The sequence below is a fragment of the Lathyrus oleraceus genome, chromosome 7 (genome assembly GCF_024323335.1).
Source record: "Lathyrus oleraceus cultivar Zhongwan6 chromosome 7, CAAS_Psat_ZW6_1.0, whole genome shotgun sequence".
NCBI classification, from domain to species: domain Eukaryota; kingdom Viridiplantae; phylum Streptophyta; class Magnoliopsida; order Fabales; family Fabaceae; genus Lathyrus; species Lathyrus oleraceus.
Window position 1 is genome coordinate 419,427,649 of NC_066585.1, and position 14,216 is coordinate 419,441,864.

Consider the following 14,216-nt stretch of genomic DNA (forward strand, 5'->3'; position numbering starts at 1 on the left):
TACTAATAGCGATCTTTAAATATTTTTCCATGATAAAAAATCAGATTAAAAAGGGAATAATTGGATGCACACCCTTGTATCCTCTTCACAATGACTTAAGAAAAAAAATGCAATTTAACTATTAGAAAAAATTAATTAAGAAAAAGGTGACAAGTTATCTACCAATCATAAATTGTTATTTGTCAGTCTTTTTTCTTTCTATACACGTGTAATTTTTTCCCCTTTTCATAATTCGTTCCTTTCAAACAAAATTATATTTGAGAAATTCATACCTTGACCACACTTCCTCATCCTCTTTCCATTGAAAAGGATTATAGTGATTCTGAACAGTAGAAATCAAAGCTTCGAGTTTGTAAGTAATTCATAATCTTGTTTTCTCTCTTCGTTTCTTATATTTCACTTATCTCTATTTCTCGGGAAAAAAGTTGAGATGACGTGTGGCAACACACCCATTAGAAAATAAATTTCATTTATTGTGTACCCCTTTACCTCTAAAGCAAAATTCTTCTTATTGGTATTCAACAGTTTCATCTTAGCACTCAAAAAGGATAGACATCAATATTTTCGATTTCAACAGTTTTGTCTTAACACTCAAAGGAAGGACGAACACCATCGTTGTTGATTTCAGGAAAAGGCCAGGTAAGGGAAAAAATCTATTTTATTCATTTTACATTAAATACATAATTGATCAAATTTAGTGTGATCGCCCTTGAAACTTTTATGCAACTATACTGATTGTGATTTTCCTAAATTTTAAAATCATATGTATCGATAATATTCAAGTTTAAGATCTTATTAAAACAAATATAATTGTGTGCGTAAGTAATACTATCAAAAACAAAAATTTGTATAGGGTATTATTTTTTTTTTCTATAAACTCATTGTGAAAAATTCATATGTGATTTTACACTATAATACTTTTTAAGATTCTACTCTCAGATTTCCAGTTACCCTTTCTCCCTAGGATCATATCTTCAACACAATCTCAATGATTTGTCTTATTGATAATTGGTGGTTTAATTGATTCAATGTGTCATTCAGTGTTAGAGATGAGGCTATGATGAATGTAATTTTTAGGTTAAAGTGTTAGTAGTTAGTTCCACATCAATTTTGAATGTATAAAAAATTGGATATACAAGAGAATTGACTTATATATCCAATACCTTAAGATTTGGGATAGAGGTGTGGTGTCTTCCTCTTTTATAATTTGGGAACATTGATCTGCTATTTTTTCTCTTTGCTTTCCCATACTCAATGTGGTATCCTCCTACAAAATTGGGATACTTATACTTGTAGGAGAGATTGTTGAGTTCAAGTGTGAGGATTTAAGTACCATACTGTCTATGAATGGGAAAAAGATAGGATATCTAAGAAAGGTGATGCATATACTGTCTATGAATAATTTATGTTATAGTATGTATAAACACACATTTAAGGGGGAATTCTTAATTTCGAGTGTGGTTGTTTAATTCATATTAACAATGAATGGATAAAATATGAGATATATAATCGAGTAGACTCATATACCTAATGCCTTAAGATTTTGAATGAAGATACGAATAAAGCAGTATAATGTTGTTTCTTTAGTCCTTATGACACTACAATATTTGAGGGACTAAATTCCATTAGTTTACATATTATACCGATTAATTTCAACATAAATGAATTATGAAAGATCTACAACAAAAGATCAGAGACCAAAAAAAATAAGTGACATATATTTTGAAAGGACTAAATTTTTTTTTACTGACAAGGATCAAAAGGCATGTGTAAAACAACTATATATGTTCTACCTCATTGAGCATATTGAAATAAATCCAGTTAACATTTTTTTACTTATTATTGTTTTTTCATCAATAGTGCAAGAAACACTTCAAGGAAGAATAGCCATGGACCAACAACGTGTAGAAGGAGAAGTGGATAATGATAGTATAATTTTGACTTTTCGGTGGAATGCTACCAGGCGTGTCTATGAAATGCATCGTCATAGGAGAGGTGACAACAACCAACCACATTTTCTTAATGAGGATTGGGACATGCGCATTTATACTCAAAATGACCATATGATTTTTCGTGAAAATTCCAACAATCGGAGGGTAAGAAGAATTAGGATTGGCGAAGGAGAATCAGGCTCTGGAAACAGCATTACTTGCACCATATGTCTTGAAGAATTTCCTGTTGGGTTAGAAGTGATTCAATTGCCTAGACCTTGCTGTCATATGTATCATCAAGATTGTATAATAAGGTGGCTCCGCAGCTCTAACACATGCCCATTGTGTCGTAGGCCTGTTTCTTAAGGTTTTCCCTGTTCATCTATAAACTTCTTATACCTATTTTAATTTATGCCAAAATGATTTGGGTCACTATTAGAAACTTTGTTTATGTTAATATTGTCCATGTATGTTTAACTATTGGAAATATTTATTAGCTCTATGAAATAAATTGTTGCTTTTATTTTGTATCTGAATTATGGCATCGAAAATGGTGTTAGATATATGTTATCTACTCAAGATATGTGATTATCAGTTTTAATGGATTTGTAAATTGAGGATTATTCAAAGCGATTAGTATGCCAACTAATTTAATTTGTTGATTGAAAAAACATTGAGAAAGCTCTCAGAAAAGTTATCTTTAAAGTTAGATTTAGATTTCAAGAGTTCTTACCAATGAAAAACCAATATAAATTCTTTTTGGAAACCATGTGCATGACAAATCAAAATAACACTGTAACTTTGTTGAAACTCTGCTATATAACTTTTTCAATTCAAAAACTATAGTTTTTAGTCTGGATTTGTCAAATATATGGAATAATTGAAACTTTGCATAAGTATATACCGTTGAGAATCTGCTATATAATCCCTAGACAGTCCAAGTATGTGTCAGGTGGGGCAATGAAGTTAATTCACTATCTCAAAAATGTGGACAGTCTACAAACTATGGCATAATGTTTTTGTGACATTATGATTTTGAAGTTAGAATTTTTTTCCTAAAATTGTTTTTCGCAAGCAATTTCATGCACAACATCATCCAAAAGATCCTAAATAGGAACTACATTGTAGAGTGAAATATTACAGGATTTATAGAAAAAGATGACTATAAAATAACATTCTCTTGGTTTTTCTAAACCTATTTTTTAATTGGATTAATACCATTTTTCATGTATCTTGTATTTGAGTTTGTTTTATTATAATTGTTTAAAAAAAACCATTTACATTCTTAAACTTTTCAAAATGTATTGTATTTTTCCTTTCCATTCAAGTGTAATTAACACCATCAATTTTCCCTGACCGGTAACGTTCAACTTCGTGACCAATGTAGAGATGAATAAATTGATCACTAAAAGATGATTTCTAGATTTTGAATATCTTCTTCATTTTATTCGTCAAATTTTAAAAAGAATTAAATACCTAAGAAAATTGCCTAATTTGAACTCGTAAATATTTCATAGTGACCCACCTCAGACTAACCAAAATCTCCATTTTATACTGACCCATCTCACACACATTTAATCTCCTTTTACTCTCTAAATCCTCTTAATTCTTGATTTTGGATTCCTTCCAACTCTCCCTAACCCAAATCTCTATTTTAACCCTCTCTAGAATCTCTTCTTCACAACCACATCAATGTGACTCTTCAACAATTATGTTAATTTAGATCCATCAATAAACATCATGTGCGTTAATAGTCATTTCTTCTATAGGTGATGTTTAGTATTATTATTCGTTGTTTCTTATTGATCCGGAATCAACACAATCCAGTGATTGTTTGAATCACAAAAGTTTCTTTGAAATTATCTTCAATAGTCCTAGATTATGGGAAAATTATTGAGTTATATATGGACGACACCTCAAAGAAAAATGTGTTGAATGGGTTTTCGATGTTCGATGATAAATTTGCTGATTTTGGGTTTGTTGAATGGGTTTTCTAGGGCTGAATAAAAATGAGTTTTAGGGTGTGTTGAAATTATTAGAAGATATTGATAGTGTTTTGTGAATGAATTTTGATTTTTTATCAATAAATCATTAAGTGAGGTCATAAGTTCTTATAGATTGATTGATTGTGTAAATTGATTGGTATGTTTTTAGTTAATTTATCTCTGTGTGTGTGTGTGTCTGTGTGTGTGTGTGTGTCTCTCTATGTGTGTGTGTGTGTGTGAGTGTGTGTGTGCGCGCGTGGGTGTGGGTGTGTGTGTGTGTGGGTGTGGGTGTGTGTGTGTGGGTGTGTGTGTGTGTGTGTTTATGTGTGTGTGTGTGTGTGTGTGTGAGAGAGAGAGAGTGTGTGCGCGCGTCTGTGTGTGTGTGTGGGTGTGCGTGCGTCTGTGTGTGTGTGCGCGCGCGTGCGCGTGCATGCGTGAGAGAGAGAGAAATATTCGCCAAAAATAGGAGAGAAGGAATATAAAATAACTAGAGGTACCCTATTAACATTAAAAACCAAACTCACGACAGAAATAAAAGAAAACAACCCAATAAAGGATTATAATAACTTATAAAGTAAATATATCTTGGACAAAATTTTACCAACAACAACAAGGCGAAAATCCCTAACACATGGTGAAAAGACTAGAAGCAACCAACACAAAGGTCTAGAGACTAGAACTAGTCGGAGGCCAAAATTTGTAAGAAAACTGAAAAATAACTTCTCCAGTAAAAAAAACAACAAAACTCCATAATCCTGGAAATCATACCCTTAAGCAACTATTTTTGCATGCTTATGATGGATTCTACTAGACCCTCATAGAAAGTGAAAGAGGAATCTGAAGTATTACCAAGATATCACTTCCAAGAGGAAAAGATAATCATATCTATCATTTCTTCCATAATCATTATCTTACTTGAGAAAATGAGACCATTTTAGGATTTTCATATGTTATAAACCATAGATTGTCATTTCAAAATCTAACTATCTTTAACCCTAGAACTACCTCTTAGTGACCTAAAAATCTAAAACGTGTCTAACTCCCCAGTTAACACCAAGACCCACCCTAACCACCTAAAATATTTATACTATAAATTAATTTCTAACTCATATATTACAAAAAGATAACTAGTAGTCTCCATAATTTCTTGAAAAAAGGATACATGAGATTCTAATCAAGTCCACAAAACATCTAAAAAACGTATCCCTTGTGGGAACCTAATCCTAAAGTATTTTGCAAGACAATCACCTTCAAGATTGCCAAAATCTTCTAAATTTGAGGCAGTGTCACCCATCATCATTTGAGAAATCTTGAGTCTAGAACTTGATACCATTTAGAAACTTATATGATAATTTACCAAAACAAAATCACATCCTTACCGTGATGCCACCTCCAAGTATCCCCATCATGACGTATGGTGTAACACTAAATGTTCGAGAAAAGTTTTATCACAAACTCATGTTCCCATACAAACAAACCCATCTTCCATCTAAAATACCAAATCCATACATCTCCCTCCCAATGACCCATATTACCCCACCATTTGATCATGTCACACTAAGATCTAATACAACCTATAGAACTCAAATCTCAAGGGAACTTGTCTTGATTAATGATCTTCCTTAAAAGAAGTAAGTAATTCAATATCCATGTTCCTCGAAATTCCATCTAAAATCTCATCAAAAGAAGCATCAAGATTTAAGTCAAGTTAAAATATTCATTTCCAATAAGAAGAGATCCCTTTATAGCATTTCAATGTACCCCATATAATGTAGGAGGTAACTTAAGACCCATACATCACAAAGAGAAGGACACACCAAAATCCAAATCCCTCCAAGGATATCCTCCATTAGTATTTACTCGACAGAGACAAGTTAACAAGGTGAAGATGTTTAACACCTAGCCCTCTGGAAATTAGGTTTATAGGTATCATACCATCAAACCCCAAATGAACCTCATCCCTAACTAATATATTTTCCTCCGTGAAATTAGTATTTTAGAGGCAAAGGTTAAAATAGGCTCCCAGGTTGGCAGTTTACACATATCAACTCCAACTAAAAGGTTGGAGTACTTAAAAAGAAGATGTTCGTGTTTGTGATGCAAAAAAACCTTCAGCTATAATCATAAAATTATGAGGAACATTTATCCCGATGAGGGTGATTTTAAATCAATTTATCTGAATATAAAATGCTAACTCAAATCCTCCTTGGGATGGTTTTAAAAATTCAATTGATTAGGATGTCATCTGCATACTGTAAATGTGACGCCATTGGGTTCGAAGATCCATCCTTAAACCCCGAGAAAAGATCAAGGTTTAATACCTTACGAAATAAATACTTAAGCCTTCCACGACTAAAAGAGTCAAGAAAGAGGAAAAAGAGTTTCCTTATTTAAGCCCCTTTTTAATATATTGTATTGATTTTCACTATCATTAACTAGGATGGCAAGGTTTTTGGAGATCTTGTATGCACATATCCATGCACACCAACACTAACATATAGTAATATCCAACTTACGTAACCTCTAGGATTTTCAAAACCCAATTTTAAGATAAGACAGTCTTTCTTAGTCTTCTGTACCAAATCCACAAGCTCATTTACTACGACACCACCATCAAAAATTGTCCACCTTTTATAAAATTTAACTCATTGAGTGAGATAGTTTTAGCCATAACTGATGCCATATTGGTCACTAAGCACTTAACCATTATTTTATAAATGGATAAGATGAGGATATTTCTATACAAACCCCGAATTTAGGTATAAAGTTTATTTTCAAGATAAAAGAGATGAAGTAAGACGAGTAACTACAAGGAAAACTAGCTAATCAAATATGATCCCCAGATCCCTCATATGAAGATGTCAAAAGCTTTAGAAAAAAGAAAGCCTAAATACATCTCCATCTAACTCTTGTTAACATCATAATGAGATACAATCAAGTTAATCTCAGTAAGGAGTAACTCCATGAATATTGCAAAATTTTATTCTAGGAAAATAATACATAACACCACATCATCCAAAGCAGGTCACTAAAAGATGTTTCCGAAAACTAGTTAGTTAAAAACATAACCATCTCTTGTTTAAAATGATTAACCTTCTCAACCTAATCCTCCCAACATAAATGACCAAAATATAATTTCTCGTCCTCTTGTTCTATAGACATGAAAATAACATGTGTTGGCATCTCATAAATAAGCCACTTAGCCTTAGAACTTTGGACATCTTAGGAGTCTCTAGATTTAAATATGGTACAAAAATCTATAAGAACCACACTCCTAATGATGACATATTCTTTAAAAGCGTGCACTTTTCCATTTTACTATATATTACTTTAATATTTTCAAAAAATTCTCGAATCTTTAATTGTCCTTATTAAAGACTATCTATGTCCCAAATTTTACGTCCACCTTTAAACATTTTAAGTTTTTCCTTGAGCATAAAATCCTTAAAACCAAAAAAGGGGGAGGTGTCCCAATATTTACTAGCAACCTCTGTTAGGGCGTTATTATCAAGCTAGTTATTGTTGAATCTAAAGATCTTGGAGCCCTAAATCTAATCAGAATAGTGCAACACCATATGTCTGTTATCACATATATCCCTCTTTTAATATGTGGGTCGTTGGCCAAGAAACTGAAATTCCATGAAATATCACATTTTGGATGATTGGTTACTTTGAGATATGGATAAATTTTCAAAGTTTGTTGATAGTGTGATGGGAATATTTATGTAAAAGAGTTTAGGTCATGGGGGAGTTCATATTGAAGGGAAATAAACAAGGATGAGCTCTAACATCGAGCAATGTTTTTGTAAGGTTGTAGATGGAGACTTCATAGCGAATGGGAAAGTGTGTATGTCATCTAGAGTTTCCCGCTATATTGAAGATACAACAATTTTTTTGGAGACTAAACGCCCGTACAAGCCATCTCTCCCCATTCTGACCACCTGGCTCTCTAAAGCTCCCTTGGTTATTGAAGTTTATCCTATACTTAGGTGTATCAATTTTTTTATGAAAAGTAACGATTTTAATTAAATGAGAATGCCTTGATTATAAATACTTAGGACCATTTTCCTTCATTTTTTTATCACATTATCTATCAATACAAATATCAGAAATTGGATAGGCTAGAGAGGAAGAGAAAACTGAATATTGACAATGGAAGGAGGAAAAGTTCATTAAGGTCCCACTCCAATGTTGCATGTGAATATTTATTTGATTCTTGAAACAGTCTAGTCAATCTCTCCACTTCATTTCATCAATTTCATAATCATTCACTCCTTTAGGTGAGTTCTAGTAGGTTTTAATTTGAAGAAAATTAGTCTTGTGAAATGTATGAGGGTCTTGGGATTAATTTCTTGACAAATTTATGTTGTGTGTACATGTATATTTAGTTAACATGATGAATTATGGTGTGATACTTGTGAACCCTTGCATGTGATGTTTCTATTATGATCTTAACATTATTACATGATAAAATGAGTTTGCGTATGATGAATCATTTTCTGGTGTGTTTGGCTAATGTTAAAGTATTCATTTTTGAGAAAGTTGGAGAATGCAACCGATTTGAATAAAAGTGCAACTGGTTGACAAATAAATTTTGTCCCAGACTGCAATCGGTTGAGACATTGCGCTAACCGGTTACACCCTTTCAGAATTGTTGAGCAGAATGAGAATTTGGGAGTGTGTAACTAGTTGACTTTATTAAGCTAACCGATTACACCTGGAAGGATATAACCAAAATGCAACCGGTTATGTTATTAAGGGAACCAATTAAATTTGTGAGAAATTGCTTTTCATCATAGGGATAAACCCTGGGATTGAGACTAAATGGTAGAAATAGGTTTTCTTTCGTAAGTAATGAAAAATGGAACTTAATGATGAGTAATAACCCTAGTTTGAGCAAGCTATTGGACATTGTAACCTTTAAACACGATGACACCCTCGTTGTTGTGTAATGCAAACGTTGCATTTAGAGTGAATCATATAATAGGCTAGTAGTGAGGTTGCACATGTCGGGGCTTATGGTTAGTAACTGATAGTGGAAAATTGAGAAGTGTCCAAGAATCGAGTTCAAACTACAAATAGTCATGACAGGAAATGACGTTGTTGTTGAGGAACCGACGTAGGAAGGTCACTCGAAAAGTCCTATTGGCATGGAACCACCATTGAAAGGTCATTTTGAAAGTCCTATTGGTGAGGAACCACCGCGAGGAGGTCATTTCGAAAGTCCTATTAGTGAGGAAACACCGCGAGGAGGTCATTCGGAAAGTCCTATTGGCGATGAGCCACCGCGAGGAGGTCATTCTGAAAGTCCTATTAGTGAGGAATCACCATGAGGAGGTCGTTCCAAAATTCTTGTTGGTGAGGAACCATTGTGAGAAGGTTGTTATGAAAGTCCTATTGGTGAGGAATCACCATGAGGAGATCGTTTTAAAAGTCCCATTGGTGAAGAACAATTAAGATAAGGTCTTTTGAAAGTACAATTGGTGAGTAATTGCCATACCCCAAATCTTCCCTTAAATCAATAAATTTTTGCATTCACATAGCATTTGAATCATCTGTATATCATGTCATGCATTTCTTTCAGCATAATGCTTAAAAATTCTACCAAAATAAAATTTTGATTTGATAAACAGGCCGGTTGAATCGATTTTCAATTGTGCATAAAATTAGTGGGAAAAAAACTCTGAGATCGGGCTTATAGTTGTCTATTTTATTGATCTATGATTCGCGTTGTTTAACCAGCTTTGCTCGTTTACTATTTTTGATCCCGTTTATGTTTGCATTTTGATCAGTCTAAGCCTTTTTAACTGAACGCTTTTTACTGCGAGACTTGATCCGCGTCTGTTTATTTTCTGGAGCTATATTTCATGTAGATTGTTTTAGTGTATTTATTTTATTTATTCACGCATTTTAGCGCCCAATTTTTATTCATTTTAATTCCTTTTATTTCTGTTTTTTTTTATCAAAATGTTGAAAGAAAAAAATAGAGACAAGTGTATAATCATTTTATTTTTATTTGTCTTTATTAAAAAACATATTGAATTTTATTTGAATTTAGTTTTTAACTCATTTTTGTCATCCAAGAATATGTAGAGGGTATTATTGGCATTAATGAAAAAATGGAACCCTAGACTCATACTATATATACATAATATATTGTGGCTAGTGAGGGAAAGAAAACTCATAAAACAAAAACTAACACCAATGACGCATAGATCTCTCACAATTCCAATGAAAATCAAAAAGATAAAAAAAAAGAGATGAAGCTCAAATATAACTCAGAGATAACTTTTTTTCATTTTCATGTAGAGACTCATCAATTTCCTATATCCTCTTTCAACTCTCCACCTAAATAAAAAAGACATTCCATTTTTTTTCTTTTTCATTTTAATACTCCATTTTCATATACAAACATCTCACATTTGGTATCCCTCTCTCTCTCTCTCTCTCAACATGAATAAGGAAAAAAAAGTGAGAAATAACATGAAAATCTCTTATCCCCAACAACCTTGAACCTCCTTCACGTTACCAAATGTACATCATTAATAAAATCCTCACATTTCACTCTCTTACCAGAAATGAATACACACATGAGGCATCTCTCTCTCTCTCTCTCTCTCTCTCTCTCTCTCTCTCTCTCTCTCTCTCTCTCTCTCTCTTTCTATTTATCTATCTATATGGACTTCTTATTTAGTGAGTGAAACACAACATTCCAACGAACACTATTCCGGTTACGCTATACTAAATAATAACTCCGACCAACACCTCAAACTCTGGCCCCCACCTTTCACTCTCATTTTCTGATAGCAAAACCATCAGAGCCTCCATAACTACGACAACAAGTTTCCTTGCAACAACTGCGTGTGATTAGTTAACATTTGATTTTGATTCTTTTTTTAGTTCTATTTTATTTTAAGTTTGATTTTGGTTCAATGCTTATCCTATATTGTTGTGTTGCTGCTGGTTTGCTTTCATTTTGATGTCATTATACTTTGTAACACTGCTATAATAATGTTATAATCGAGACTATTTGCGTGATGTTTGCTTATTTTCACTGCGGAGTGTAAGACCCCTATTTTGACCCTAAGATCCCTCATGCAATTTCATCATATGCATTAGCAATGAGATCATACCTTGGCATCCTCCTTACCCCTTTTTTCATTGGGTTTGTTTTGGGAGATATCACCAAGCACTATGTGATTGTATCATACTTGTATCTTATCATTTTTACTAACCAAAATACCAAAAATATGTCTTTGTATTTGCCTAACTCTTTTGTAGGTAGAGCATGATCACCATTGATCTATGAAGTTCATATCTAGGATTTGAGACCCTCATGACAAAGAGCACAACCATGAATTGGTCCAAGAATGGTTATTAGCATCATATATGAGTTCCATTGATCTCTACATGTCATATTGATCAAGTTTTCTTCAAGAGTTTAAGGGTGATTTGCCTTGGAAACCCTAGTTTGACTGGGTATCTTAAGTAACTTCTCCAACAAGCTATCTCACCAATTGATCAAATTTTTTAAGGGATACTTCAAAATTCATCATCTTATGCATATATGATCTACCATGAGCCAAGAAAGTCAAGAGAATTGAAGGTTAACAAGTTGGTTGATGGTGGTTGGCCAGATGAATTCATCTGATCAAAACCGGGTCTCCCTAGACCCTATCTCCTACAATTTTCACCATACGAAAATGATTCCAAGAGAAAAGTTACTTTAAGTGACATTCTAAACAACTTTCATGTTGATACCTAGACCTAGTTTTTCTTGGAAAATCATCTTCTATGTTGAAACATTATAGGTCATTTTGTCTAAACCCTAATTTGAAAGTCAACTTCCCAAGGCCATAACTTGCTCAATTTTTATGAGATGAAAGATTTCCAAGTTTCACAATCAAATTCAAGATGTCTAATTCAACTTTCATGTTTTGAGTGGAATCTACTTAACTTTTATGAGCATGTGATATGAGGATACATTATAGGTCATTTTTGACCTATACCATTGAACAAGTGATTTTTCCAAACTTCAAAAATGCATAACTCTCTCATTCTAAATCCAAATGACAAGAAATTGTTGACCATTATGAAGGTATTTGAAATATATACAACTTTGATGAAGACACTTTTCTCATTTGAAGCTCACATAAAAAGTTAAGTAAGGTGGAATATTGAGATATATGACTTTACACCTAGAAAATTTTTCAACATGTTGAAATTTCCAAACTTCCACCTCAAAATTCACCATGATCCAAGCTCCAAATGAAAAAGTTTTCAACATCAAACTTGTTCGTATTGACCCAAGCTTTCCAAAGAAATCAAGTTCATGCATTTTGGATGAGGTTTGCTAGGGCTGCGCATGACTTTAACATAGCTGCATCATTGGAGGAAATCAAATGTACAAACTTCGTTTTCACATTTCCTTGCCAATCAAGCTTCATTCAGACTTCAACATGATTGATCTTGGACCTTAATGCATTGCCTCATGGGCCTATACATGCCCATGCACTCGTGCCATTCACATTGCTAAATTTGGTCAAAAATTCAAGTGTGCAAATATCACTCCCTCATGCTATAAATACATGACCTCTGTGCTCAATTCAAAGACCCTTTGCGCGCCAACTTTGCCCCCCAATTCAAACCCTCTCATTCTAAAGGAAAACCTGAGAATTTTCAATTTGAATTGAGTTTGAATCTCAATTGTTGGAGATTCAAAAACTCCAGGATCCAAAGCCTTGCACCCTTGCTAATCACTTCCTACAAGCTTCTCAAGTGTGATCAGATCGTGTTTGAAGCAAGCAACATCAAGTTTTGTACAGCATTGAAGGTGATTTTCAGAAAACTTCATCTCTTCGATTCTCACTCAATTCTCTTGGATCTTTGGTTGTCTGAAGTCCTACCAATGTAGGTAAGAAGATTGAGTTGCTTAGAGGTCAAACCGAAGCAACTCAATTGACACACCTCAAAATTAAACTCCTCATATCTTTCTACATATGTGGAGTTAGTTAAAATTGAGGTCAGATTCGTGCTCTACGCCATTTTTTCTTTCAAATCATGTCCTCCTTTTTCATTTATGTGATGGGGATGGCTGAACTAGTCCGGTGAACCTCGCCTGAGAAGGTGACTGGAGTTTCAGCGTCGATGGTGTGCTGGACAGGTTTTTAGCCACATGATCAATTCAAAATGTTTTAATCTCACACGTTGGTTTTGATTACCATCCCTGTGGCGCATTGACTTAAGTCCATGGTGGAAAGCGCGCTGATGACCACTTGATCTGCCACCTCAATTAATGAGGGAGATCAAGTTGTCCACGTTTTTTTGATTTTTTGATTTTAATTTTTATTCCTTTGATTTTCATTAATTCATGTTAATTTTAATATTGATCCAAAAAATATGAGAGTTTCACCAAATAATTTCAAATAATTTTCTCTTTCATATTTTGAATTAAAATTATTTTTTGGATCATTATTAATATTTTTTCATGATTTAATTGATTTTGTGATTCTTTTTAACTGTTTAAAAATACTTTTAAGTCTTTAAAAATTCTAAAAAAAATTCTCCAAGGTCCTTTAACCTTTATTTGACCTATGATAAAACTCATGGCCATTTCTTTGGTGTTTTGATGAGGTATTAGGAATTTGACAAACCATATTTAATTTAAATGTATTATTTTAGTATTTTTAATTTGAATAAATGCCAAGTAATTGTGTTGACCTATTGTGATGACTTGTATAAGTTTGACTCTTGTTGTTGGGCCTTGGTCAAGGTTGATTTGACTTTGTCAAGTTAATATCACTGGATTTAGGGGATTAATGGAATGTATATTCCATTTCCCAAAATGAATGGATGATATTAATTTGATAAAAGTCCTCCTTTGATCAATTTGAGTTTTGATCCATTCCTCTCCCTCTTCATCTAATTCCCATTCTTTATGCATTCATCTCATTTGGCCTATGATATCTCTAAGTCCTAAGGCTAGTTGATTGCAAAATCAACATAAGTATGGATGAGATTAGGCCACCTCTTTTGCATATTCCTTTTGTCTGTGGTATGTTTCATGAGCATAGTCCATTATACTATGTCTCTAACATGCATTAACACCAAAATTCTATTGCCTGACCTCAAATAGTTGTGACTTCTATATAAGTCCAATTACGATTGCTTAACATAACGCTAAATTTGTGACATAAAAAGGCATAGCATTCTAGTTAGTGAGATTGTAAGTCTCCCCTCTTTCATGGTATTATGTGGAAACTTGGCCTATTTTCCTTCCTTTGGAAGATGGCTTGGTTCA

At 33.3% G+C, this 14,216-nt stretch overlaps 1 long non-coding RNA gene across 1 annotated transcript in view; it reads left to right on the forward strand.

Moving 5' to 3' along the window:
- The first annotated feature begins 277 nt into the window (after positions 1 to 277).
- Positions 278 to 14,216, forward strand: part of LOC127105195 (uncharacterized) — a 92,232-nt gene continuing 78,293 nt past the window's right edge. Inside the window, exon 1 of the long non-coding RNA XR_007794921.1 lies at positions 278 to 352. This is a non-coding gene — a long non-coding RNA (uncharacterized LOC127105195). The remainder of the gene's footprint in view (positions 353 to 14,216) is intronic.